This window comes from Rousettus aegyptiacus, unplaced genomic scaffold, assembly GCF_014176215.1.
Source record: "Rousettus aegyptiacus isolate mRouAeg1 unplaced genomic scaffold, mRouAeg1.p scaffold_m13_p_3, whole genome shotgun sequence".
Classification (NCBI taxonomy): Eukaryota; Metazoa; Chordata; class Mammalia; order Chiroptera; family Pteropodidae; genus Rousettus; species Rousettus aegyptiacus.
In genome coordinates this window covers 105,234,795-105,259,663 of record NW_023416306.1, presented here as the reverse complement: position 1 = coordinate 105,259,663, position 24,869 = coordinate 105,234,795, and the positions used below count along the sequence as shown (strand labels likewise).

The window sequence follows — 24,869 nt, the reverse complement described above, 5'->3', positions numbered from 1 at the left end:
TACCTGGCCCTTCTCCTTTATCCATGAATCAGAGCCACCTATGATAATCAGTAATTCCTCCTGATTTAGAATATTTCCCTAGATTAAAAAAATTTTTCTTTTATTGTACACAAAGAGATATGTACAGAGATGTTCGTTATAACATTGCTTATTGGGGAAAAAAAAAGAAACAATCTAAATGCCCATCAATAGGGGAATAATTAAATAAACTGGGACAGGCCGGGTTCTCAAACTTTCAGGGCTCCTATATGTTCCTAAAAGTTATTGAGAACTCCAACGAGCTTTTTAAATGTGAGTTATATCTATCAATAGTTACTATAATAGAAATTAAAACTAGAAATTAAAAAAAATTACTTAATCATTAAAAACTATTACAAACAAACTCATTATATGTTCATTTTTTTAAGTTTTATTGAGATATAATTGACAAATGGAATTGTAAGATATTTAAAGTATACAATGTGATGATTTGATGTATGTATATATTGGGAAGGATTCCTCCCAACAAGTTAACACATTCATCACCTCACATATTTACTTTTTTTTTCTTTTTTTGGTGAGAACATTTAAGTTTTACTCTCTTAGCAAAAAGCAAGGATACAACACAGTGTTATCAACTATAGTTTCCATGTTATACATATATTAGATCCTCAGACCTTATCATCTTATAACTGAAAGTTTGTACCCTTTTACCAACCTCTCCCTATTTTGCCACCCTCCAGCCCCTGGAAACCACTTTTTTAACTCTTTGTTTCTATGAGTTCAACTTTTTTTTTTTTTTTTTTTAGATTCCACATATAATTGTTATCATGCAGTATTTGTCTTTCTCTGTCTGGCTTATTTCACTTAGTATAATGCCCTCAGGTTTCATCCAGGTTGTTGCAAGTGACAGTAGTTCTTTCTTTTTTAAGGATGAAATATTTGTGTATGTGTGTATACATACATATATATAACATTTTCTTGATCCATTCGTTTGTTGACAGACACTTGGCATGTAGGTTGTTTCCATACCTTGACTATTGTGAATAATGCTGCAGAAGTGGAATTGCTAGATCATATTGTTAATTTCTTGAGGAAGTTCCATACTGTTTTCCCTAGTGGCTGTACCAGTTTACATTTCTAAATAAATATCATCTTAAATAAAAGCAAATATATTTTCTAAAATAAACAAAATTGACGAGAAGGGCATTGTATATTTTAAAAATTCTCTTTAAAGACTGGCTTAATGAAAGACAGCTGGAATTTCATACTTGCTTCTGTATTTACTCTGTTAAAATATGCTGTTTTTTTTCCTTTTTAAATTTCTTTTTAAATTTTTTTTAGGCGAGGCAACCCTTGGTTGACCTCACAGATTGCAAGGACCTTGCCAGCTTACAATTCCTTCTTTTTTATGCCTACAGCACCTGGTCTTCCTAGGTGGTCTCCCATCCAAGTACTAACCAGGCTCAACCCTGCTTTGCTTCTAAGATCAGATGGGATTGGGGTTGTTCAGGGTGGCATGGACATAGACTATAATATGCTGTTTTAATGGAAGTGTATGAAGACTATTGGGCCTTGCGCAGATAAGCATTTGGAAAAGAGATAATTGTGAGTATCTTTCTGTGGTATTACACCAAAATGACAAAATGATAGGTTTTTTTTAAAGGTTAGTTGCAATAAGGAATCTTAAACCATATCAGTGAATTTTTTGTACTCTGTTATATTAAAATTCCTTGAGTCTGTCTTGTACTTTGAGTGGAGCTTTCATCCATGCATGATTTTGTAACATCACTCATTGGTCATCTGAAAAATTTTGATTCACTGAGATACACAGATCCTCCCAATGTTGACACACTCATTGCACAACATTTTTTAAAAAATCACATTTATTAATATAAACATTGATTTTATTTGGAAAATCTTATAGTGTTAGACAGTTGTCAGACTCAAGATGGTAGATACAAATTTTCCACAATTCTAATTTTTACTGGAAAGTTCCATTTTTATCAATGGCAGCAAAATATTGCCAATTATCTCCTTGAAGTGATGATCTCCTTTGTTCATTTCTGAGAAAGGATCTGCCAAATACCCAAATCTGAATGATTATAGTTTATCTGTCAGTCCTTCTTTCCAGTAAAAATAGTGTTACATGAAACAACAGATAGTTCAGTTCGTATTTCAAGAAATTGCACAAGTGCTTTTTCTTGAATAACCATCTTCCTTCAGTGTGTAGCAGAAATGTTTTATGTCTACTTCCCATTTCTTCACCAAGAATGTTAGATGTGTTCTCGAGGGTCAAAATTTCATAAAATAATCTTAAATGAACCTGTCCTTTCAAAAACAAACAAACACACCGGAAGTGCATGTCAGCAAAGAATGTAATAACTGCTTGGATAATTTGGTGCTGCTAGCTTTTTGCGCTGAACCCCAGCAGCTTTAGCTACCATTGCTTTTGTGTCATTGGTGGAAATATCAGAACTATTGTTTTAGAAGAAACCATGAGATTCAAAAAAGTTAGTCAACAATAAAAATTTCATCATCCCTTGCGTTTGTCACCAACTATTCATTCACATAAAAGGTCTTTAACAATTAGTTGGTGTTGACATAGGATGAATATGAGAAGACAGCATGTTTCCCCCATGTACGTCGATTCGTTCATTTACGAAGCAAACGTACAATTCTTCAGACAAAAATTAACTCAGTTTTCACGTCTGCAGCTAACTCTTTAATTTGACAAGTGACTGTACTGTCATAAGGTAGGCATGCCCAGGACTTCTTTCACTGACTTCATCCAGCAGGCATTCAGCGATGTCAGTGTACAAGGCTTTGTTATCTCTCAGCTATTGTGTGCACTTCTCCAGCTAATGCAGTATGATAACTTACCCTGTAAGATGCTTCAGTAACTTTTTCATTTCTACTTTGAAGAGCTGTAAGAAAGTTTTTAGTTTTTAAAGAGCTCATCCTATCTACAGTTAAAACAGGCAGTTACTTTTTCTCTAAACTCTGTATGATTGATCTCAAAGTGATGCTACAACTTACCTAGTGCTATAATACTGTTCAAAATGTTCTGTTGCATAAGTCATAATAAGATAAATGATCAATATCTATATAATTGAGGGAAATATATATTTCATCATGTTTTGTTTTTTACCTAGTTTTGCACAGTTTCTTGGGGGTATATCCCTCCCTTCTGCTAGTCAAAGTACTATCTGATATAACAGTTTTATCTTTTTTAGAAATTTTAGACATAAATTGTTCAACTATAAGTGGAGGAAGAAGACAATCTTCTAATCTGTCTTAAGCCAGTGAGGAATTCTTGCATGTAAGAAAAAATATATTGTTATGTATAAATATATCTTATTATTAGAATAAAATATTATTAAATTTTAAAATATCAATTTAAGATAAAATTACAAAATTTATAATGATTTTTGGAAAACATTTAAAAATACTATTGTAAAACCAGATAAAATGTACTTATATCTTGTGTTTCCGCGTAGGTGCAAGAAAAACTTCAGAATTTCAAAATAACAATTTATTGGACAATAATACTTAAATTAACAAGTATAACCGAAGATAGCCAGGAAGAACACAATAGGAGTTTAAGAACAAACTGAGTTAATCTCTTGAAAATGCACACATTGATACCCTAATTCTACTTCTTTAGAACATTTTGGAAAACATCAGAAATACACATACCCATTTCATTAACTGCAAGAGCAACATCATCATTACACATCTTGAAGCCTCTGGAAAACTCCACTGTGTCTTTGTGAGAGAGTGAGGGTGCAAAGGGCAAATAACTTCTTATTATAATGAGAATAATTTTGACCTCAGAGACCCCCTGAAAAGATCTGCCAAGGGCTCCCAGACCATTCTTTGAGAACTGCTACACTAGGTTAATGCATACTCTGTGGAATATTCTGCAGCTTTTAAAAACAATGAGGTAGATCTATATGTACTGTCATGTAACAAGCTGCAGAACAATGGAACAGGGTTTACAATATGATCCATGCAAACACACAAAACAAATCCACATATTCTATACTTATATATATGTATGCAAGTATATAGAGAAGTTCTAGAAGAACATACATTAACTGTGGTTACTTTTTAGAAGGGTATTTGGTGGCTTACTAATGGAGAACATTTACTTTATATTTTTAAAAAATGGTTATAAGGAGATTGTATACTTGTATTATTGGTGTGATTTAAATATATTTTATAAATAATATTTTGTCTTTGTCTTTCTCCTGGGTGATGTGTAAGATTTATACAACTTTGATTGTTTTTCATGTCAATTCATAAACTGACAGTTGTCACTGTTCTGTGGGTGAAAGGGTATGGTTGCGGGATAAAACACAGGATGCCCAGGTCAGTTTGAATTTCAGATAAACCAGAAATAAGTTTTTTCGTATAAGTATGTTCCATGCAATATTTGGGACATATATATACTAAAAAATTGTTCGTTGTTTATTTGAAGTTAAAATTTACTACATTGAAAATCCAAGATGCTTAGATATTGGGGGCAAAGTCATGTTGGCAAGCTGACTCTTCTGATAAATAAATGCCTTTACAGCTTGTCAAGGTTGAGATGTTATGGTAAAAAGGGTGAGCTGGGGGAGGGAATTGGAGGAAGGTTATAAAATGTTACCACTTTTGTTTTTGTTTTAAAACATATAGGCTTCTACAAAATGCAGTCTTTGGGGTTAGGCTTGCATAACTCTCCTGTAGCCACCATGAGGCTGGTAACATTTCCTACCTTCTGAGCTCTGGCCAGGTCCCCGTCTCTCCACATTACCCCATGGCTACTAAGGAGTTTCCTTGAGGTGCCAAAAGGTCATTGCCAGACTTTCTTCTCCATCATCTCTTTCCTTTTCCATCAGGAGAATGTACATATACTACTTTCCCCATTTTTTTCTTTTCCCACTCTTTCTCTTGAGCAATTTCACCATGATCAATATCTTCCTCGAAGGTACAAACCTTTAGATTTTCCCCTTCTTTTCTTCTCTCGTTTTTTTTTTTCTTCCTTTTCTTCCTCTCTCTTTCAGATTTTTCCCACAGAGAAATCTCTCTTGCATTTTTCATCTCCCCAAATTGTGAACTAACTAACCTTCCGAACAACCAATCAACTAACTACTAAATCAACTGAGTAACCTCTCTGTCTTGGTCTCATCAGACAGCCATAGCAAAAATACCACAGACTAGGTGCCTTAAAACAATAAACATTTATTTTTCACAGTTTTGGAGGCTGAGAAGTCCAAGATCAAGGCACAAGATTTGGTGTCTGGTGAGGGCCGACTTCCTGGTTCATAGAATGTTCTCTTCTTGCTGTGACCTCACACAGAGGAAGGAGTGAGACACCCGTCTAGAGTCTCTCTGATAAGGACACTAATGCTATTTGCGAGATTCCACCCTCATGACCTAATCACTTCCCAAAGACCCCACCTCCAAAAAACAACATATTGGGGATTAAGTTTTAATATATGAATTTTTTTGAGGTGGGGAGACACAAACATTCAGTCTATAGCATCATTCCAGAAACAAAGATCAGAGGATGCTTCAACCCACTATAGAAGCTAAAACAAAGGGATGCTGTGCTTCGTATAGGTCTCAACTCTGTGAAGATAGTCTCTCATTCAATAGAAAATCAACTTTGAATCATCTCTGCCTAGGAGAGGCTGAGGAAGTGTTACCAGGGGAGAAGAAAGGGGTTGAGTCTAGGTCAGGATCCAGGGCTGTCAATTCTCATGGACAAATCCTGCTTTTTTAAAGACATCAGACCTACTAGTGTTTGCCCTTGGTTTGTCCTTTTTTTTTTTTTTAAATAAACTTTATTAAAGTATACTGTAGTTAAAATAAAATGCACACAATTTAACTTACAGTTCCCGGAATTTTAACAAATGATAATTATTGTCGTTTTTATGGTTTTATTTTTTACATTTAAATTTTGGATCCATTTGAAATTTATTTTGGTGTGTGGTATGGAAGGCATAATTTAATTTATAATTTAATTTCTTTTCCCCCAGAGAGCTATCCAGTTTTCTCAGCATTATTTATTGATAAATTTTTTTTCTCTCTGGTTTGAAATTAGTGAGAAAAAAGATAGATATATCTATCATATATTAAATTTATCATATATTAAATTCTCCACTGTGTTAATATCTATTTCTGAGCCTTTTCTTTTGTTCTTTTGATTTGTTTGTTCACTATCAATACAACACTGTTTTAATTGTGGCTATGTTATTTTTTAAAATCTTGTGTTTTAGGATTTTCTATTCTATCTCTTCAATGAGTTAGTTTTCTCTGAGTTTCCTGTACTAGTTACCTATTCTTATATAACACATTACTGATACTTAGCAGCTTGACATTTTATTATCCCACAGTTTTTGAGAGTCAGGAATGAGAGCAGTGTCGCTGGGTGGTTCTGGCTCAGGGTATGTCATGAGATTAGGGTTCAGCCGTCCGTCGGGGCTGCAGTCATCTAAAGGCTGGGCTGGAGTGGAGAGTTGTGCCTCCAAGCTCACTCATGGTTGTTGGCAGGCACGTGGGTCTTACTATAGGAGTCCTCACAACGTGGCAGCCAGGAGTGATCCAAGAAGGGAAAAACAGATAGCAAGGGCCCAAGATGAAACACTGTCTTATATTTCCTAACCTCAGAAGTGACATGCCATTACTTCTGCCAACTCTGGCATGATGTGGGAGGGAGTTACAGAAGGGTGTGCATGCTGGCCCACCGGGATCATGGGGACTAGATTAGAGGCTGGCTACCACACTTCTAACTTTGAATCTCCTCTCTTTCCACTTTATTTACTTTGTTGGGATATTACATTTATTTAATGGGGCTGCTTCTGCCTATGACCATAATTCTCAAATCATTCTACTGATAGCTGACTTGCTCTTCTGAGTGCCAGGACAATTTCTTCAACTGTGCTTCCTCTGAAATAGTCCATCAGCATCTCTGTGCGGCTGGCCCCATGCTCTCCTTGGATGCCCCTCTGAGCCTCAAACCTATATCTATTTTGTCACGTAGCACTCTACACTGCTCTTATTTGATTCCTTCATTAGGCTGTAAGCTTATCGAGGGTGAGAACTGTGCCATTATTTTTCTGTTCACAGAACTTAACACTGTGCCCAGCATGAAGTAGGTGCTCATTAAATATTTGAGCCCAGGTGACAGCCTGGGTGCTGGGTGGAGACCTGGACACAGGAGAAAGATCTGGAGCTCTACAGCCATTAATTTTGTGAAGTGCCAGAGCCCTGATTCTGTAGAAAGGAGCTGCTTCACTGGCTTTGCAACTGAGGCCAGTGGTCTCTTTTTGGTGTTGGTAGACATGTCTTCATGGCTTTGTACCCAGGTTTGTCTCTGCAGCCAGATAGGCCTACAGGCTGCCTGCCCTGCCTGCCCCTTCTTCCACAGTGTGGGGTCTGAAGCCTGCTTGGACTGTCTGTGTCTGGGTCTGCCTGTGTCTGCTGTATGTGAGGGTCTGGGCACAGCTGGACTGACAGGACTGGGTTCTTGGTCAGTGGTATGTGCAGCATTCCGCAGAATATTATTTAGAAACAAGTCCTACACTGTCCTCCAGGTTTCTCCTCACCACCTCTCCAGCAATGGGAAAGGCTTTTTTTCACCATCATCTTTCTTAATGCCAGAACTGTAAATTCCAGGCATCTTTGGGTTTTTCAAATAGAATCAGCAGCGCCTAAAACCCAGTCTGCTGCCTACTCACATCCTCTCACTCAGCTGTGGACTCCACGATGGAGAGGCTCTGGGCCACACTCAAGAAAGACAGCAGCACAGCCAGGTAAGGGTGAGCTGGCATCACCTCGGCCCAGGGCAGGGACAGTGTGGCTGAGGCTGCCCGGGTCAGGGTTCTTGATGTTGGAACTGCCCACCTTTGCTCTTCTTTACTTTTTCTGCTGATACTCCTTTTTCCCTGGCTCTGTCTGCAGCTCAGTCTTTATTTCTTCCTTGATTCTCATAATAAAGCTCTTGGGACTATCAGAGCCTATAGGACCACCCAGCTGAGCTCCTCATCTTACTCAAGTACAGTGGGAGCCAGAGAGGGGAACAGAGTTACCCAAGATCACACAGCTTCCGTTGACATCTCCCAAGTCTCAGCTTCCTGATTCTCCATGTTTCAAACTATTCCATGTTTCTCCCCTAATCTTTATTTTCTTTCCTTTTTCTTTTCCCTTCTTTTCTCTCTTTGGACCCAGTGGCGAAGGCCATCTACTTACGAGATTGGAGTAGGTTGAGCGTGTCTCCATTCAGCTTCCCTACTTTTATATTTGGGCATCTGGATTTATCATTATGAAAAGGGGAATCAGAGTGGGCTGTGTCAGTCTCAGAGGCCAGTCTAAGCTCCCCAGACCTGTTTTGACTCTGGCCCAGCTGGCCCAGCTGACTGCTGCAGAGTAAAGCATAAACGAAACTGAGGGGACAGCGAGCCAGGGCCTGGGCCCTTGTAAGGTGCTCAATCTCAGGTCCCAGAAGAGGGACCTTGAATGGGAAAAGGGAACTGTATCTCTAAAGAAGCCTGACTAGTATCTCCACACTTTACCTGCAACAGGCCAGAGCTACTTTTCTTTACTAGTAGGGCAGCTTTTCCCAAACCACCTTGGAGCAAGTTCAGATGAGCAGGTCTTAGTAAGAACTGCTGTAGGCTAGAGAGGAGACAGCCCCAGACTTGCCAAGAGATGGTAAGAGCTTCTCCGAGATGCTATAACTCTTGCCTTCCAGCAGGGGTTGCCCTGTCCCGACAAAAGGCTAGTCTTTTTCCTGGGGCTCTCCCAGCTAAGGAAACCAATTCTCCTGACATCTGATGGTGTTAATCTGTACTCCAAGCTGTGGGGAGAGGAGTCTCCCAGAGGTCATAACAGTGTTTGGAATCTGGTGTCATATTTAGGAAAGACAGAGCAATTAGAAGAGGAAACCCATCATCTCCTAGAATTGAAAGGCTATAGATATGACCTTGCAGAAAGGAGAGAGAGTGAGAGAGAGGGAAGGGGAGAGAGAGGGAAGGAGGGGTGCAGAGGGGGAGAAAGAGAGAGAGAGAGAGAGAGAGAGAGAAGTGAAAGTAGCTAGTTAAAAAAGCAAGAAGGTCTAGGACCTGCAAAGGATGTTTTGGAAATATGGTATCAGAAGAGACATAAATTAAAAACCAAGGCTGTCCCTCCCAAAACAGAGCATTTGGTGACCTTCATTATGACGCCGATATGAACTGATATTTAATCTGAAATTTCTCCACAATTCCTGAGCAGCACCCATCCACTTATCATTTACAGATACCAGCTCCTAACTCGAGGGAACTGGGTTATGCAAGGGTTGCTAAGAAACGAGGGAAGATGCAGTAGGTACTGGCAAGGGTTGCTTAGTAACCAGGAGTCCCTTGGTGATGGAGTGGCCAGAGCAGGTCTGGAACTGATGAGGGTCTGTGGACAGAGTCAGCCCACACCTGAGCCTCCTGAAAATGCCCATCTGTTGGCCTCTTGGCCCAAAGCTGCCAGAGTGCCTCCCTTCAGCTCCTTGACACTGTCCCTCATGAAAAGTACAGTCCAAGTCCCTGCGTGTCTTCCATAAGCTCTTGCTCCAACCATTCCTTCCCTACTTCTTTCCACAGGAAGCAGATCAGTTTCCAGATTCAGGACTGGGCAGGGCTCCTGAGCAAATGAATGGGAATCTCACACTGGGGGAGGCAGGAGACTCTGGGGTCATAGTGATGTGAAGCTGGGAAATCTGGATTTAGTTTAAAGAGGCTCCCCTAAACAAGCATCTCTGCCGTATTTCTAGTTCATGGGGAGATGTCTTCATATTTGAGTCTCACCTTGCCTTTGCATCTATGCATATCTACAGGGGTGAGCCCATCTCTCCAGAGGGCATTCTGGGGGCTAGGTCTCTACCCTTCCCCTGGCTTGGGGGCTGCTGTGGCCAGCTCAGGTTCCTCACAGCCTCCCTTCAGATAGTTCCACTTCAGCACAGTGTGGCACAGATGTAACGCAAATAATCAGAGCTATGGTCAACTTTCTCAGTCACGAGTGCCCTGTCCTCTGCACCTCAGGCACAGAGGTGTCCCTGTTCTCTCCTCCTCTGGACAGTCACACCTGCTCCTCCTCGCAGTCTGTCCCACTAGATTGAAGAACCTATCCCACTGCTTCCCCTGTCAAACCCTCCCCCCTTTTCCAAGTACTATCTATCTGCAACTAACCCAGTGATGACTGTCCCAACACGATCAGAACTTGTGGTACACCCCGTTACTCTACTGGCCTGACTGAGCACCCTGTGTCTCAGGCTTGGCAGGGCTCTGGGGCTGCAAAGAGGGAGAGAGCAGAGCTGCGCTCTGATCCTCTGCTCCCTCTACTGCCTGGGAGGCTGTGCCCTTTGTGAACTGAGTGTTTATACACAGAAAGCTTGTTGTTGAAAACAAAGTTCTTTGCGCAAAAACATCGTTGACAAAACATTCAAGACACTGAGAAGTTTGCCTCTGAAAAGAGAACTGAGAGTTTCAGTTTTTGAATTACTTTTAAACTGTTTTGAGTTTTAAAATTTACCATGAGCAAGTAATCTTGTAAACATTTTATGGTAAAATATAACACATACATAAAAATATGTGTGTACATACATGCATACACACACACATATGCATATAAGACACATATCTCGCCATGTAGCCATCACTCAGTCATAAAATAGAACACCACCAACACCCCAGAAGCCCCTTGATTTACCCCTTCTTAATCATAAACCCCCTTTTACCCCAGAAATTCCCATTCTCCTGACTTTTGTGGTAGTCACCGCCTTGCTATTCTCCTTTCACCTGTTCGCATTCTTAAACAACATACAATTGTTTGGCCTATTTTTGAAACTTGTATGTGTGGAATCACGTAATTTATTCTTTTGCTGGTGACTTCTTTCCCTCAACAATCTTTTTTAGATTCATTTATGTTGTTTATTGTAGCGTCAGTTCATTAATTTTCACTGCTGCATAGTATTCCATTGCATCAATGCAACACAATTTGTTCATCCTTTCTACCATTAATGGGCATCTGGGCTTTTTTCCAGTTTGAGGCAATTATAAAGGACGCCGCCGTGAACACTCGCTTGTGTACAGGCTCTTGGTGCACAGGCAGTGCCCTCTGCAGGTGTGAGACTGTGGTGGGAGGGCTGTGTGTTCAGTGTCCCTGGGAAGCACCAAACTGTTTTCCAAAGTGGTCATGCTACACTCCCTCCAGCCATGAATGAGAATTTCTATTTGTTTCTGCTTTCTTGACTAGAAGCAGTTCATTAGACTTAAGAATGGGTGCAATAACTTGTTTGGTGTCTGGCCTCCCCCTGCCTCCTTGGGGAAGCTCCGTGGATGGGGGGTGGGAGTTGTGGTTCACCGGGGCGCCCTGACACCTACTGCCCACTGCCTGACACGTTGCAAGTGCTCAGTGCTTGCTTATGAAACAAATGGGAAAATAATCCTGTCCACTGAATCTTGGACCTCATATGCTAATTTGCCTGTTTTATAAAAAGAGAATTTTCATGGAGAGGCTTCCTACCTAAGGCTCACATATTTGAAAAGTATCCTGGCTGGCCTGACTCTCTCCCACCGTTTGCTGCTGGCCTTGTCTGTCTGGAGGAGTTGGGGGTAGATTCTCATTAAGCTCACTGGGGGCAGCCGAGATAAGTGAAATCAATTCTATCCCCAAGGGCCGAATTCCACAGGAAGCAGACCAGGTACTGGCCACCATGCTCTGAGTAGCAGCCTGGGTCCACTGGGGCTTTTCATCCTGGTGTTGGGCTCTCTCTGTGGATGAGTAGCAATGGGACAGACCAAAAGGGTGTCTTAACCAACTGGGTAGCTGCAGTCACGGGGTCAAACTGATGGGTTAGTGCCCTGGTTACCCTGTGAGTCTTGACTTCTCACAGGGACCCTAGCTTCCAGAAAAGGACTTCAGGGTTGTAGAGCGGACACAGCCTCATTGATGAGATGTCCACTTGACGGGCTTCACCATTCTGAGCTCCTTGTCCCGGAAGGGGCTAATGTGATGATCAGCTGCTGGAAGCAGCACGGTGTGGCCGGGCCGCGTCAGTGCTTCAAAGGCATGGGATGAGCATTATGGGCACTATGTGCCCAGCTGGGAAGGCCCACACCAGGAGTGGCTGGAAGCCGCAGTACGGGGTCAAGGAACACAAGGACACAGGGAGGAGAACATGCCAACCCTTTTCATCACTGCTCAGCCCTGCGAGGAACAGACACCAGGATGGGGGGCCAGAGGCCCGAGAACACCTCCTGAGACCACGATTGCTCACAGTTGAACTGAGCAGATACTGTCTCTCTGGAAAGTGGCATGTTCATGAGAGGACTCTCCCCCTTTCACCCCCTAATCCCACACCCTGAGAGGACTATGGGTAAAGAGGGGTCTAAAGGAATTTTCTCATCCCAAGCCCGCAGAGAGATTCCCGGAGAAGACCTTCCTCCCCTGAGGCCCTCAGCGAAGACAGTCTGCCCCTGGCCTGGCCAGGGCACTTACCTTCAGCAAGAGTTGGTTCTCACGGAGCCTGTCACCTTTCCGGGTTGAGACACTGTCTAATCCACAAGCTTTGCCTCGATGGCCCATGCAGCTGGGCTGGTCTCCTCAGGCCGTCATCTCCACATCTCCACACTCACCCCGCCCTTCATATCACCCCTCCCTGCAGGCCCTGGAGCACAGCGGGGGCGTGGACTTCCTGGTGTGGAATGCTGCAGTCAACCCCCTGGTGGGGAGCATCCTGGGGACCAGTGAGCAGGTGTGGGACAAGGTGAGAGCCCTTCGGAGCTGGCTGAGGGGCTGAGGTGCTAGCTCTGTACTGGGCTCCAGCAGGCGCCACCGAGCCTCTCCCTTCCCCCCTAAAGTTACTGTAACCTCAGGCGCTGGGCCAGGCCTGACCACAGGTGTGCCCCAGATGTGCCCTGAAGCTCCTTTCTGGTCTGTGTGAGTTTAAAGCTAGTTCATTAGCTCTTTCTGCTTTCTTTTCTCTTCCCACCCCTTTTGCATTGATTCCGCAAATATTTATTGACAGCTTGCTAAGTGCCAGGCACTGCTGCAGGCTCATGAAACAGAGCTGAGAGAGTAAGTCTCTGTTCTGGCAGGACCCAAAATCATAAGGTCTCTGCTCTCTGTCAGTCATTTGTGTCCTTACATCTGGTGGTGGGCACATATATTGGTGGTGGTGCTTCTCTTTGGCGACCGGTTCCTGCTGCTGAGATTCTCTGTCTTTCCTAGGCAAGGGCTCCTCACTGTCCCTCAGATGAACCTGCTGCACAGGTCAGACCGGGACCCGCCCATCAGCTTTCCCTGGGCTCAGATGTTCCAACTCACTGAGTCCACTTAATCCTGCCACCTGGTGCAGAGGGTCCAGGAGAGGCCTTGTCAAAAAGATAGGAGATAAACAAATTGTATGCTGATGGGAGTGATCCAGTAGAGGACAATATCTTTGAGGTGATAAGGAATGGGACCTAAGGCAAAGGTGGAAGTGTTGGCTTTCCAGCCCAGCACTGACAGTTTATCTGCTGTAACAGAAGGGAAAGCAGAGAGCTGGCAACATAGGTAGGCATTGGCAATATTTTTCAGATTGCTTCTATAGCCTCAGGACAATCAGAAGCAAGGTCATTGGGGAAATGTGAGAAAGTGAGAGATGTTTGAAGTTGGAAGAAAGAAGTTATGAAATGATGGTTTATAAGAATATGAGCAAGTGAATCAGCTACGGAAGTAAAGCAGGATTGAAGGGCATCACTAAACATCCTCCTAAGGTTAGTGGCCATGAATTTAAGAAAGACCCTTTACCATGGTTCGTCCACAAGAGAATATCACTCCCACTTTGACCATCGTTGTGCCGTTATTCCTGACTTCAACTTTTTCCCTAGCAAGTATCATTTGCTAGTGTGCTGTCGGGGAGTGAATAGAGAGTCATATTATTTAGTGTGGGTCGACAGGTAATGAATAAAAGAAAAATAGACCTTTGTGTTTAGACAGAATAAAGAATAGGATTTCGAGCTTAAAAACCCCATACCTCTACATTTTGGGGCTGCTTAACTTGGAGTCTGTGTACCCCCGGCAGACCCAGCTGGGTGAATAATGAGTGTGTTCCCTATAACTCACTGAGTTCTGGTGGTCCGTGTGTCTTTCGGGGGCTCGCGGCTACACCACCAGGAGACACCCTGGGTCACTAAGAGGTGATAAGGAAGAGGCAGGTTGGGGAGCTGTTGCCCACTGCAGGCAGCTCTGTTAGATGTGATGGTGGCATAGGCTGTGCTCTTGAGCTCCTAGGAAAGAGGCAGTGACATTAGGCAGTGAAGGTAAAGTCCCTTATGGTGACACCACATCTAGCTTTTGTATAGCAGGATTTCATGAGAAATCACATTCCTTGACTTTAGAGACAGAAGCTAAACTCCCTTTATCGTTTAAAGGAGTCAGCACGTGTACGGAAATACTTTGGAGAAACTAAGATCCATATCGCTTTTTTCTTTTTCTAAAAGTAAAGTCCAAATTACTGTTGTAGTAGCGCTCTCCCTGGAACCGGTGCATGAAATTCCGCATGAAATTTCACTCCTTCTTTACCATTTAACTTCTGATGTCCCTGAGAGAATGCACTTCGATTTACTGTTAGTCACAATCAGGGGTGAATGGGCTTCTGATACTTCTGTGAAAGCAAGCACTGATGGGGAGAAAAGGGTTGGTTAAACAACCGAGGTGGGTGGGGAATGCTTCCTGACTGGGAGGCAGAGGTAGAAAGGCCATCTCTCTTAACCTAACTCCACCTGATTCCAGGTGTGCAAGCATCAACTTAGAAAGCGACTGGGAGTTTCCAAAAGCACTAGTGACCTCCCTGCAGTAGTACTGTGAGCTTGAACTGTGCCAAAGCCAAGATTTGTGATACAAAAGGCAGAAGAGAAAGACACCTACGCAGGGCAGAGAATTGTCTCCCAAAGACTGTAGTGGACCAGTAGAGACCTGTTAGTCTTCTTATCAAAGGTCCTGTGATAACACACTAAGAGTAGGGGGGAAGGGAGGCATCATTTTTCAGCTGTGTCCGCTCACACTTCAGCAGAGAGGAGTGAGCACAGGGTCTTGTCGGAGGGGAGCGAGACTGTGGGGAGGAGTGGGGAGGGACCAGGAGGAGCACGGAGGGCAAGGGCCCTAGCTGTGGAATGCTAACTGGCGTGTACCGTATCTCAACCACACCCTTCCGACCTGCAGTTTGTACTGGTGCAGCCTGGAGTCTGCAGTTGGCATCTTCAGATGCTGAAGGGCAGAAAAAGATGATAGTACTGCCGTTGGAAAGTTGGGCTTCCCAGTCCGGTAGAAAGGCTCAGGACCTGTCTTCAGGAGGGGAATCTCTGGTGATCCTTAAGAGGAGCCCATTTCCCAGGAGTGTTCCTGTGAGTTAATTTCCAAGGCTAATATCCTTTTTCCGCAGTCTCTTTTTATTGCCATGGAGACAGTCTGCCACTCTGTCCACTAAAGAATCTGAGCAGCAGGCACCATGACAATCTGTGGGGGATGGAAGGGCAGCTCCAAAGCACCTGGGAGACCAGAGCAAGGTCAGAGACCTGCGAGGAACATGGTGGTTTTCACAGGTGCGGTCGATGAAAGGGAATTTGCTTGGTTCTTCACTACCTTCCTCTCTGTGAACAGCATGGGATGAATAGGCGTGATGGGTGGTCTGGTGGCATTGAGGTCTTGTGCTGCCAAAGGCATCAGCTTCATTCTTTTTCCAGACTCCATTTTTTTGCTTGTTCCTAACCAGGCCAGCTGATGCATGCCTAGACACACGACAGTTTACGGCAGGGCACATCTGTTTAGCCCTGGGTGGAGAGTGGAGGTAGCGGGGAAGAAGCAGCCTGTTCCTAGATGATCTTCCACTGAGCAAGTGCTTTTCTACAGAAAACTCCTCCCAGGATGGTGGAGACGAAGAACTTGTTGCCATGTTGAAGCACAGAGAGTCCTGATCCCCATGTTTAGACATGCTGGCTTATTCAATGGGTGCAATTTGTTTGTGGTATGAGGCCAGAGGTCTGCTGTACCCTCCCTGCTCGTCTCCAGCATTTGCCTGACTCCTGCTTGATCCTGCCTAACACAGATGGATGCAGTGACCGCTGTGTTCAGCCCATAGCTGGTTACTTTGCAGAGCTGGGTCATAGCCTTGCCCATCTCCGTCCTTCCTCCTGGGCTCTCTCTCCATTCCATCTGTCCTCTGGCCTTGGCCTTCCTGGCTCTCAGTCCAGTGCTCTTACTACCACTATTCCACAGTTGGGTTATTCAGCGAAGCAGCTTATGTCTCTACTGCAATCCTCGCCCCGGAGAGTTGGGGAGAAGCAGCGTGGCACTGAGATCTGCCTGTCCCTGGAGTGACTTAAGAAAGTCACAGACATACCTAGGGGCTGGTCATCCTTCCCTGGGGATCCCTTTTCGAAAGCCACATCTTAGGGGACAGCAAGTGATTTGTAAGAGTATCCCTAAGGGTTAAACTGATGACCAAATTCTGATAAAAGTTGTAAGTTATATGACTTCACTTCTGGAGGGTCAACCCCTCTGTGATTCAGTTTTCTCCTATGTAAAATCGAGATAAACTTGTAAGGTTGTTATGAGAATTAAACAAATTGACAGGGCCTAGGAACACACCTTACTGTTCAGTTACTCTCTGCAGATGCCTCACTCCTGCCCAGCTGGAGTTTTGCTGGTTCCCATCAGTCCAGGGTCTGAGGAACAGCCTCTGCTCCACTCTGTTACTGTGGGATCCCCAGCTGATGGGGTTTGCACTTCAACCCACATGGGTAAGATTGCATCTCCTGACTCAAACAATCCTTATAGTTGATGGTGTTTCCAGCTTACATTTCTCTTGGTGGTATTCTACATCTTCTACCCACCAGGCACAGAACCTAAGCCTCCAACTGCCCACCATAGGCCCTTTATGTTTTCGCATAACCAAAGGTTCACTTCTGCGTTCATAGATCTGGTCTGACTCCTGTTGGCCTTGCCTCCTGGCCCCATCACCTCGCTTAACACAAGTACATGCCTCCACTCCCACCAGCCTTTGGTCATCCTAAGTAGCCTGCATCTGCTAACAGTGGTTCTTCTGAACTAGCCCTCAAGGAATGCATTATACAGACTGCCTGGAGTTTGTCTTCAGAAACTTGTCCACCCCGGATCATCACCATCTGGTACATTCTATCACTGTATTAACATGATGTTCTTCTCCCCTCCCCACATCAAAGCCTGCTTGTAGGAAGTTTTGCAAATTCATTCATTCTGATGGGCAAGTGACTTTTAGGACATAGTAACTTCGAGGGTTAGAAGACTTCTAGGTAGCCATCCTTAATGCTGTGGATTAGTGGCATGCTCCTGTGTTCAACAAACATATCCTGATGCGCTGTAGTGGATGCTGATGTGATGATCACCATCACCATTGTCACTGGTAACCATTCACAAGCACCTACTGTGTGCCAAGTAAGATATTTGGCCATAGTACAGTATAGTGGCTAGCGTCTGTACTGGATCCCTACCTCATTTGTTCTGCCAAAAATTCTGGAAGGACCGAGGATTGACATGTAATGTAAGATAACTTGTGTTGAGACTTACAGACAAGCATAAACTTTATAGCCTCATGAATAATCGCAAAAGACAGGAAACCACACAAATGTTCATCAACAGGGGATGATTAAATAAATTATGGTATATCCATTTATGGAATATTCTGTATCATTAAAAAGAATGGGCCTTGGTCTATAAATACTGATAATGGAATAATCTCCGGGATATAAGTTAAATGAGAAAAAAGCAAGGTATAGAATAATATGTAGAGTATGTTACTGTGTGTAGTAAAGGCGAAGCTACAGAGGGGTATATGCACAGAGTGTTTTTAGAAGGAAAAAGGAAGTTGACCATAGTGGTTGGTGCTGGGAATGGGGTTGTTCATATGAGTAGGAGGGTCACTTACTTTTTATCCTTTAATGGAGTTTGGATTCTTTTTATTCCTTGCCACGTGCAGGTATTATTTTTGAATTCAAAACATTTAAGAAATGAATAAATGTTGTGGAATCAAATAGACTTGGATTTAAGTCAAATTTCTATCAATTTCTACCCACGTGGGCGTGGCCTTGAGTAAGTTATTTACCCCCTTCTAACTCCTCCTCCGTAGGGTGGGGAGTGACAGCACCTATTTCTTGGGTTGTGGTGAGGATGGAGGGTGATTGTGTCTGTGAAGTTCTCAGCACAGTGCCTGGCACAAAGCAAACCATCAGTTCTTAGGTGTTTTACATAATTGTCTCAAATTATCCCCCTGGATTTAGTACTATTCAACTAAGCTATGTTTTGTGTATCAGGCACCTAGTGATACAAAAGCAGTGGAAGTCAGACAGTGGACAACTCACTACAACAATCCTGGAACGAAGTTTCACAAGACCTTTGAGGAAATCGCGTTTAACTGTCAAAGGAGTACAGTGTAGGGGTCCAGGAAGTGTTCACTAAAGAAGCAACATTTGAGATCAGAGTTTCATAGGATGAGAAGGGGCAGGCAGCTCTGGGGGCGGGGGGGGGGGTGGGGAGAGGGAGAGAGAGAGACCACTTGAGGAAAGGCACATGTGTGACAGCTTGGGGCTTGGGCCCTCTGTCCCTGCCATAGGAGAGCAGAGTGTGAAAAGGGAGGCGGAGGACCCTCAGATGGAAATACTGTTGGGGACAGAGGCAAAGGGCGTCAGTTCCTCTCAACAGCAGTGCCTTGCCCCCTCTTTTTCCCTGTGGCTACTTCCTTGAGACACTAACCTGTTTCAAGTTGCTGCAGTGGAGTCTGGGACAAAAGTAGGGGGATGGGGCTTTATTCCTTGAGGACTTCTCTTCTTACCGCAGCCCCCTAGTTGTCACACTAGTTGTCACACTAGTTGGGGAAAGAGCAGCAACATGTGTTCTTTAGGGCAGGAGTGTTTCTATTCCATGTGCTTCTAATACTGCAGTCAGTTACCTGGAGACATTTTTCTCCCCTTAAAGACTCACACAGAGGATTTGTATGGATGTTCTGTTTTGTCTATCAATTATACATTTGTCTATAAAATATAGATATGTTTCTTCCTTTCTGTTTGAGCAAGGAAGGATCAATGCAGGGAAGTTTGATTTAATCAGACGATTCCGGAGAGAGGAAGAGCGAGCATAACCAATGGGCTCTGGTGGTCACCCTGCAACCGGAAGAGAGAGACGGTGTATTGTCAGATGATAGACTAGGCATGACTGGGAAGACAGCTGAGTATGCAGCCTCCTTCGCCATCTCCTGGACAACGAGGCCTCCGGATGACCCCACCAACAATAATGAGATGAAAATGAAGAACACTGCAGTTTGATGAGCACAATAAAAATAGAGACATTGCTAAGTAATGGATGGCTGTGCTTGAGAAGAAGGAGCCAAGCCCAGCGGAGGTGGACGGGGCCCTCCTGTGTGGTCTCCCAGCAGACTCCCTTCTGTGTCACTGTAACTTAGCCAGGCCAAGGCTGGTTTGGGCCCCATAGGATGGCAAGGATGTCAGAGAAAATTATAAGAGTGGGCCTATGTGAAAATCCCAGTCAGACTCTATCCTGGTCATTGTGACTCTGACCTCCACGGTGCAGGGACAAGGTGTGGCCGACACTCATGCTGATAAGGTTGTAAAATTCCTGCAATTAGCATGAACCCCTTGCCTGCCAGTAAGTACCAGAAAATGGTCTAAGATTTAACGCACGAAATTTGTTTTCAAAATATTACACCTCTGTAAGCATGCCTTCAGATGTTTGTCTTTCTTCGTTCCTAGTTGGCAGCTTGGAGTACCTACCGGGAAAGGCGGCCACTCCTGGGGAGGAGGGGTCCGGGTGCTGCAGGGACAGCTGCATCTGAAGCCTCCTGGCACCAAGTGCCTCTGAAAATTTGTTTTTTATTATTTTCTAAAACATTAAATGAAAATCTGTTTTTGACTAAGTTAAAATTCAAAAGGAACAAAATAGCTTAAGGTAAAAATGAACATCCCTTCCTCCTGCTGCCCACTCTGGTCACCCAGTTCCCTTCCTAGAGGCAACCATTGTTAGTTTCTCGTGCAGGTTTCCAGAGATGTTCTCTTGTTTTTTTAATTTTTATTAAATGTATTGGGGTGACCTTGGTGAATACAATCGTAGAGGTTACAATTGTACAATCAACAATATGTCACATGTGTATTGCATTGTGTGTTTACCACCCAAAGTTTAATTTCCTTCTGTCATCATATATTTGACCCACTCTACTCTAACCTACCTGCCTCCACTCCCCTTCCCTCAGGTAACCACTAAACTGTTGTCCATATTTCTGAGTCTCTGCTTGTTTGTTTCTTTCAGTTTTATATTCCACATACGAGTGATATCATATGATTCTCGACTTTTTCTGTCGGGCTTGTTTCACTTGATAATTTCAAGATCGTGATAATCTCAAGATCCATCTATGTTGTTGCAAATGGCAGTATTTCATCTTTTCTTATGGCTAAGTAATATTCCTTTGTAGAAATGTGCCATATCTTCTTTATTTAATCATCTATTGAAGCACAATTCAGTTGTTTCCATCTCTTGGCCACAGTAAACAATACTGCTATGAACATCACGGTGCATATATCTTTACGAATACATGTTTTCAAATTTTGGGAGTAGATACCCAGAAGAGAGATCGCTGGGTCATTTGGTAATTCTACTTTTCTTTTTTTACCTTTTTTTTAATATTAGTTTTTATTTAATTTATTTTAATTAGTTTCAAGGATGCAGTACATTGGTTGGACATCTATATAGTTCGTAAAACGATTCCCACAATTGCTTCCTTCCTCCCCTGACCCTCCACCTAGCCAACATATTAATGCTAACTGCATTCCCTATGCCATACTCCCCAACTCCATGACCATCCATCAGCTACTAATTTGTACTTCTTTAACCTTTCACTCCATTCTTCCAGTCCCCCAAACTCCCCTCCCCTCTGTCCGTCACCAAATTGTCCACTATATTTGTGAGTCTATTTTTGATTAGTTTGTTCTTTTTATTCCTTAGATTCCATATATAAGTGAAATCATATAGTGTTTATCTTTCTCTGACTGACTTAAATACTTTCTAAGTCTATCAGACCAATATCTTTTTCCAGTCCCTTCCTTTTCATATGTAGGAGTCTTGTTTTCTTATCCTTTCAGCCACTCTTTCTTTTGGTTAGAACATATAATTCTCTTCCATTTAAGGTACTTATTGATAAGAATGTAGTTGTTACCATTCTTTATTCCTGTTTTTAATACATGTTTTTTCTTCTTAAAGAAGTCCCTCAAGTATTTCCTGTAATAATGGCTTGGGGGTGATAAATTTCTTTAGCTTATTTTTGTCTGGGAAGCTCTCTATCTGTTCTTCAACTCTAAATGATAGCTTTGCTGGATAAAGTATTCTTGGTTGTAGATCCTGGGTCTTTATCCTGTTGAATATTTTGTGCCAAGCCCTTCTGTCCTGCACAGTTTCCTTTAAGAAATCATCTGGAAGTCTCATGGGTGTTCCCTTACAGGTAACTATCTGTTTTTCTCTTGCTGCTTTTAATATTCTTTCTTCGTATTTAATCTTTGGCATTTTAATTATGATGTGCTTTGGTGTGGGCCTCTTTAGATCCCCGATTTTTGGGATTCTCTGAGCTTTCTGGGGTTTTATGTCTATTTCCTTCACCAGGTTAGGGAAGTTTTCCATCATTATTTCTTCAAATAGCTGTTTGACATCTTGTTTTCCTTCAGGTACGCCAATCATATTTTTGGACCCTTAATATGCTCCTTAAATTATTTTTATAGTCTTGGCATCTTATCTCTTGCCATTCTGATTGTGTGTCCTCAGCTTTCCTGTCCTGCAGATAGGGCATTTGATCCTTTTCTTTACTCACTTTGTGTATTCCTTTGTTATTCCTTTTAATATACTTCTCATCTCAGGTAATGTGTTCTTCACTTCAGACTGATTCCTTTTTTATAATTCCCATTTCCATTTTTATAATTTTATCTCTTTGTTGAAGTTCTCTACACATCTCAAAAGTTCATTGAGCACCTTTATAACCAGTGTTTTGAACTCTGCATCTATTAGATTACTTGACTCCATTATATCTGGATCTCTGTTCTGTTCTCTCATATGGTTTCTGCTTCTTTGTCTTCCCATTTTGGCTGCCTTTCTATGTCTGTTTCTATGTAATAAGCAAAGCTCCTAAGTCTTTCGGTCTTATTAGTGTGGATTTGTAAAGTAGGTGTCCAGTGACACGGTCCTGAGAGGGGCTCAGCACAAATTTAGCTCAATCCTCTACCCCTCCAGGGCCACCTGTTAAGATTCAGCAAGCAATCCACAGATGCTGCGCTTATAGTTGCCTCAAAAGACCACACTAGTAACCGAGGCCAGCTGTCTCCAGTGTGAGTCTAGGTGCTGCTCAGCAAGGAGCACCTGACTTGCTGAGGATGTACCTGGATGTGGCTTGGATAGGGCCGTGAGTTAGGGGAGACAGAGTTTCAGTGAGTCCTCTTGGCTGAGCAACCTCTGTTATCCAGTTTGATGATGTCACGGCCATGGCTGCACTGTGTCCAATGCACTGGTAGTAGGGAGTGCTCAATAGGGAATAATGGGTACCTCCGGCACTTCTATACAGAGCGAATCTCCCCTCGGCCTTCGCTTTGACAATGCCTCCCTCTAAGTCCCTGGTGCTCCCTGCATACAGCCTAATCGGCACTGGTGCTCAGAGTGAGCAGGTCTGGTCTATCGCCAGGAAAATCCGCTCGCGGATGCGGCCCCTTTAAGAGGCTTCTGCCACTGTCATTGCCACAGCCTCCATCTCAGCCACTGGAGACCAGGTTGCCCTGCGTCCTTGCCCTGTCCTACCTTCTGCAGTTTCAGGGTGATTTTTTGGATTTCTCTTTAGATGTGTGGCTTGTTCATCTAGATCTCAGGCGATTTTTCTTTGCTGCTGCTCCTTGTTTCTGTCATAATCTTGATTTGGTCGCCAGAGGGATGAACAGAGCCTCTATCGTCTAAGCCTTTCCTGCCCCCTCCCCCCACAAAGCCTGGGCTTTTTTAAAAGCTATGTTGCCTGGTAACGGTGTTGTGCCTGCACTTTGGGGGCCAGATGATGAACTGCTCATTTTTTGCCACCCCTGTAAGGTCTTACAGCGGTCAAACCTTATCAACTGGGCATGTGGAACATTGGTTAGACACCAATAGCCAGATAGAGAGACTTAGGGCGAGGTCCTGCTCAAAGGAGCATCTATCTTTATGGATTTTGGAGCTGGCTCTGTGGCCCATGGATGGATTCTTGTTCACCAACCTGGAAACTCCCCTTAATTTTTTGAGGGAACTCCATGCTCTTTTCCATAGTGGTTGCACCAATTTACATTCCCATCAGCTGTTTATGAGGGTTCTTTTCCCCCCACGACCTCTCCAAAACTTGTTATTACTTGTCCTGTTGACAACCATTCTAACAGGTGTGACGTGGTATCTCATTGTGGTTTTGATTTGCATTTCCCTGATGGCTAGTGAGGTTGAGCATCTTTTCATATGTCTGTTGGCCATTTGTATTGTCTTCTTGGAAGAAGTGCTTATTAGGTCCTCTGCCCATTTTTTAATTGGATTATTTTGGTTTTTTTTGTTGTTGTTGTTGCTGTGTTGTATGAGTTTTTTGTATATTTTGGATATTAGGCCTTGAGATGGTGTCTGCAAATATCTTCTCCCATTCAGATAGTCCCTCTTTGTCTGATGGTTTCTTTTGCTGTGCAGAAGCTTTTTAGTTTGACATAGTTCCATTTATTTATTTTTGCATTTACTTTCCTTTCCTTTGAGGTCAAATTTTTAAAATCTCTCTAAATCCAAAGTTCATGAATTTGGGACCTACGTTCTCTTCTATGCTATTTATTGTTTCTGGTCTTTGATCCATTTTGAGTTAATTTTGGTGTATGGTGACAGATAGCAGTCTAGTTTCATTCTTTTGCTTGTGGCTTTCCAATGTTCCCAGCACCATTTCTTGAGGAGGCTTCCCTTACCCCATCACATGTTTATGGCTCTTCTGTCAAAAATTATTTGTCCATATGTATGAGCATTTATTTCTAGACTCTCAATTCTGTTTCATTTTTCTGTGTGTTTGTTTTTCTGCCAATACCATGCTGTTTTGATTATTGTCACTTTGTAATATAATTTGAAGTCAGGCAGAGTGATACCACTGGCCTTGTTCTTTTTTCTTAGGTTATTGTTTTGGCTGTTCAGGGTTTTCTGTGTTTCCATACAAATCTGATGATTTTTTGTTCTACTTTAAAGAATGCTGTTGGAATTTTTGATGGAGATTGCATTAAATCTGTATATTGCTTTGGGTAATAAGTTTACTTTAACTATGTTGATTCTTCCAATCCATCAACACAGAATATCTTTCCATTTCTTTGCATTTTCTTCAATTTTTTCTAAAAATGTTTTATAGTTTTCAGTATATAAGTCCTTCACGTGCTTCGTTAGGTTCACTCCTAGGTATTTTCCAGAAACGTTCCAAACACAGATAAATGCATGTGGCCCCTTACTCAACACACACACTTTTTTTACATGAGTGCTAACATGGACTGCATCAAAGTCCTGACAGAAAACAGATGGCCCACATAAAGTGAATCGTTAGAGTCGAGTTTAGTGAATGGACTGTGTGTAACAGTATGGACATGAAGGAGGGAAAACGCAAGGGTAGCGCAGTCACTAGGGTCAGCAGCAGTTGGTGGTGGCATAGTGACTCGGTGCAAGAACACAGTCAGCTTGGGCATCCCAGGGAGGAAGCGTGGCATAAACAATCACTCCATGCTCTCACCCTTCCTCCGTGCTCTTCCTACAGCACCAGAGGGTTGGGGGGCATGGGGAGGAGGGCA

General features: G+C 43.0%; 1 long non-coding RNA gene and 1 pseudogene across 1 annotated transcript in view; one reads left to right on the top strand and one right to left on the bottom strand.

Moving 5' to 3' along the window:
- LOC107497995 overlaps positions 1-19,825 on the top strand; it is a 32,635-nt gene extending 12,810 nt beyond the window's left edge. Inside the window, exon 3 of the long non-coding RNA XR_001593930.2 lies at positions 19,089-19,825. This is a non-coding gene — a long non-coding RNA (uncharacterized LOC107497995). The remainder of the gene's footprint in view (positions 1-19,088) is intronic.
- LOC118601243 lies at positions 1,392-1,510 on the bottom strand (annotated as a pseudogene).
- Positions 19,826-24,869: the final 5,044 nt, after the last annotated feature.